Below are 4,794 nucleotides of genomic sequence, written 5' to 3'. Positions count from 1 at the left end.
TTTCTGGATGAAGTTTTCTATTTTGCATTCGATGATTTGGGCCAGGGGTTCGGCTTCTACCCACTTGATAAAATAGTCGATTGCGATCACTATGAATTTTTTTTGGCCAGACGTCGGGGGAAAAGGACCGAGTATGTCGATTTTTCACTGAGCGAAAGGCTAGGATGCGATAATGGACGTTAGCCGACTGACAGGTTGATGCTGTATGTTAGCATACTTCTGTCATAGTTCGCACCTCTGGATCAAGTCAGCCACATCCTTTTTTATGGTGGGCCCATAGTAACCGTATCACAAAATCTTGTAGGCTAGGACTTGCCCCCCAAGTGGCTTTCATAAATTCCTTCATGTACTTCCCTAAGTGAATAGTCGGCATCGGTTGGTCCTAGGCACTTCAGTAAGGGAAGGAAGAATGACCTTTTGTAGAGACGACCATCCATCATCACATACTCGGAAGCAGCCCATCGGGTTCGTTTTGCTTCTGCAGGATCTTCAGGGAGGACTCCGTCGGACAGATATCGGATGATCGAATCCATCCAACTAGGTTTGGCTGTTAGCTGCAATACTTTTTCATTTTTGTCGATGCTCGATTGCTCAAGACACTCCATGAATGTTCGGTCCAGCGAACTGTAAGCAGTCGTTGCCAATCTAGAAAGTGCATCAACTCGAGCATTCATGATCTTGGGTATGTGGAAGATCTTGAAGTATCTTAAATTCATCATGAGGTCTTTCACCTTTTGAAGGTATATTGCCATGATCGGGTTCCGAGCTTCGAATTCGCCTTTGACTTATCCCACGATCAGTTGAGAGTCGGTGAAGACTTTCAGACTATCAATCTCGAGCTTCTTAGCCATTATCAAATGGGCTAAGAGAGCTTCATATTTGGCTTGGTTATTTGAAGCTTTGAAGTCGAACCAAAGGGCGTACTCGGTGACTATCCCTTCTGAGTTAGTGAGAATGAGGACAGCTCCACTGCCTTGAGCATTCGATGCCCCGTCGATATGCAGCACCCAAGTCAACCTTAGGTCAGGCTCGGGGGTTGCAGCCTCCTTCGTAGTTGCATCTTCCGACTTATTGTCGGCTATTGTGTATTCTGCGATGAAGTCGGCTAAAACTTGTGCCTTCATGGACGATCGTGGTCGGTAATGTATGTCGAATTTACCTAGCTTCATTGCCCACTTCGCCATTCATCCCGATGTATTAGGATGGTGCAGGATCGCTTTTATTGGTTGATCGATAAGAACCACAATGGAGTGTGCCTGGAAGTAAGGGCGAAGCCATTGCGCCGATATGATCAGAGCATAGATCATTTTCTCCACTCTTGAATTTCAGACTTCGACGTTGTGGAGTACTTTGCTGGTGCAGTAGACGGGTTGGTGAATTCAATTTTTATCTTTCTGAATGAGTACCAAGCTAACTGCCTCTGTCGATGTCGTCAAGTAGAGATATAGTATTTCTCCAACCTTTGATTTTATGAGTAAAAATGGAGAAACCAGGCACTTCTTCAGGTCTTCGAAGGCTTGTCGGCATTCGCCTGACCAGGAGAAGTCCTTCGTTTGCCTCAAAGTCTTGAAGAATGATAGACACCTCTCAGCCAACCTAGAGATAAATCGGTTGAGTGCGACGATTCTGCCATTCAATTGTTGTACCTCCTTTTTCGTGTTTGGTTGCTTCATATCGATGATAGCTTTTATTTTCTTGAGGTTGGCTTCGATTCCTCTTTGTGAAACAAAGAATCCAAGAAATTTCTCCGAGGTCACTCCAAATGCATATTTGGTCGGATTTAACCTCATTTGGTGTTGTTGGAGCGTGTTGAAAGTTTCTTCCAAGTCTCGAAAATGGTTCGAAGTCTGGGTGCTTTTCAGCAGCATATCATCCACGTACACTTTCATATTTTGTTCGATCTGTGCTTTGAAGATTTTGTTGACGAGTTGTTGATAGGTGGATCTGGTATTTTTTAGACCGAAAGGCATTACTTTGTAGCAGTATAAGCCCTCATCGATCATGAAAGCCGAGTGTTCCTCATCCTTTGGTGCCATGCGGATTTGATTACATCCAGCAAAGGCATCCATGAAGCTCAGTAGTCGATGATCTGATGTCGCATCTACCAGTCGGTCGATCTTTGGTAGTGAAAAGCTATCTTTTGGACAGGCTCAATTCAGGTCAGTGTAGTCAATGCAAATCCTCCATTTTCCATTGGCCTTTTTCACCATGACTACATTGGCGAGCCAGTCTGGATATGTGACTTCTCTGATGAAGCCCGCTGCGAGTAGTTTGTCGACTTCCTCGTCGATGGCTTTCTATCTTTTCGGGGTAAAGGATCATTTTTCTGTCTCACTGGCTTGACGTTTGGACTGATGTTGAGCCGATGAGTCATTATTTCTGGAGGAATACCGGGCATGTCCATGGCCGACCAAGCAAAGATGTCAGCATTGGCTTTGAGCAATTTGATTAGTTGTTGTCGCTCCGAGTCGAACAATTGTGACCTGATTCGGATCGTTTGCTCGGGATTTTCTGTTATCGGGATGGAAGTCAATTGTTCGACTGGCTCACCTCTTTTTTGGTTCTCCCTTTGATCTAATTTGTCGGCCAGCAGGAAGTCCTTAGGTTTATTGTTCTGGGTGGAGATCGTGAAACAGCATCGGATGAGTTGTTGATCTCCGTGCATTTCTTCGATATCATTTTTGATCGAAAATCGGACCAACAGGTGGTATGTCGAGACAATCGCTCTCAGGGCATTTAGTCCGAATTTTTTGAGTATGGCATTGTAGGCCGAGGGTACTCGGATAATCGTAAAGGTTATGAAGATAATGCTTTGTTGTGGTTCAATCCCAGCAGTTAGGGGGAGGGTGATTTCTCCTTCCACTATAACCGCATCTCCAGTGAAGCCGACTAACGATATTGAGATCTTTCTGAGTCGGTCAATCGGTAATTTCATTCGGAAGAAAGTCGAATAAAACAGAACGTCAGTTGAGCTTTCATTATTCATAAATTTTTTTTTACATCATAATTCGCTATTGTTGCTGAAACAACAACAACGTCATCGTGGGGAGTTTGAATTCCTCGAGCATCTTCCTTCGAGAAGGTTATTACATCATGGAGTCTTGGTTGCTTCATCGACTCCTCGTTGGAAGTTGCCGTCCGATTCAGCCGTCTGATGATCATGTTGATGACTCCCGCGGTCGGTTGGTTATTCACAGCTTCTTCAGTCATTTGAGATCGTCGATCCAGAAGGGGTTGAGTCGGTGGCTCCCTCCTAAATTTTTTGAGATAGCCATATCGTATCAGGGCTTCTATTTCATCCTTGAGCTAAATGCATTGTTCCGTGTCATGGCCGTGGTCTCAATGAAATCGACAATACTTCCTTTGGTCACGGTTCCTCGCTTTCATCAACGAAAGGTGTCGTAGATATTCCATCCCTTTGATCTCCATGAGGATCTGTGCACAAAGAGCAGAGAGGGGTATAGAAATTATACCTGTTATGTGTTGGCCTCAGACTCCATCGTCGGGATGAGGCTTGGTTATTGGATGGGGGCTTACTTGTTTCAATCAGAGTCCCACTCTTCTTCTGCTTTTTCTTCTGACCTTTGTTTTCTGTCTGACGCCAGTCAGAAGCACCTTCGTCCATGTGCATGTATTTGTACGCACATTCAAGAGTTCAGCATACGTCTGAGGGAGGGTTTTATCTAGTGAGTACATGAATCAAGATCTCCTCAGACCTCTTTTCATGGCCGATATGGCCATGTCTTCATTGAGGTTCCTGACCTCAAGCGTGGCCGCATTGAATCAGACCATGAAATCTCAAAGTATTTTGGTCTCTTCTTGTTTGATCAAAAAGAGACTATCCGAGGTTCGTGGTGGCCTCTGACTGGTGCTGAAATGGATCACGAAGGAATGTTCCAGCTGCTCGAAGGAGTGGATACTTTCCGATCGAAGCCCAAAGTACTAGGCCCAAGCAGCTTTTCGAAGTGTAACTGAGAAGTCGATGCACAGGAGGGCATCGGTTGCTCCCTGAATTGTCATGAGAGCCTTGTAGCTCTCGAGGTGATCGATTAAGTCGGTGGAACCGTCATAGGGCTCCACATGCGGCATCTTAAACCGAGTCAGGATCGGTTCGTTCAAACTAAGTCGGGAGAGAGGCTGGGCGGTATGAAAATTGAAATCATTTTATGATTTCTGACCGTCCGTCTAAAGTTGGGCAAGTCCGCGGTCGATTTTCTCACACTTACGTTCGTAGTCTTCAAGCCATCGGTGGTGGGAGACTCCGGGGGTTGATCCTCCCGATGAATTAGAGGCAGACGGTGTTCGTGATCGCTTCCCATTCCTTGCTCGATCTAACTGGGAAGGAAAGGGGCACCGTGAATGGTGGGTGGTGCATCAAGAGTGTCGTGAGTGCCACTGCTCATCCTGTTGAGAGAGCCGAGATCGCCGCTCTGGTGGAGGAGATGGAGATTGTCGCGGATGACGGCGGCTATGCTTGGAAGGCACTGAATGCACCACCAATTGCTCCGTCGGTGGTTGTGGTGGCTGGGTTTACTGTTGTTGGAGGCTTTTGACTACCTCCGTGAAAATATTTATTTGTTGCACGATCACAGCAATATGAGCGTCTGTGGTAACCACGGGGCATGGAGAACTGGGCTCTGCTATCGGAGGCAGGGGAGGGGCCTCTTTCTGACAGGAAGAGTGTCTCATCGAGCCGATTGCCGTTGATCGTTGAGCTCTGGTTCTCGTTATTGTGAGTTTCTTCTTACCACTATCTTTCCCCTATCTGGCGTGCCAATCTGTTGCTGCCAATCC

Source organism: Elaeis guineensis, chromosome 11 (genome assembly GCF_000442705.2).
Source record: "Elaeis guineensis isolate ETL-2024a chromosome 11, EG11, whole genome shotgun sequence".
Lineage (NCBI taxonomy): Eukaryota > Viridiplantae > Streptophyta > Magnoliopsida > Arecales > Arecaceae > Elaeis > Elaeis guineensis.
This window is presented reverse-complemented; position numbering follows the sequence as displayed.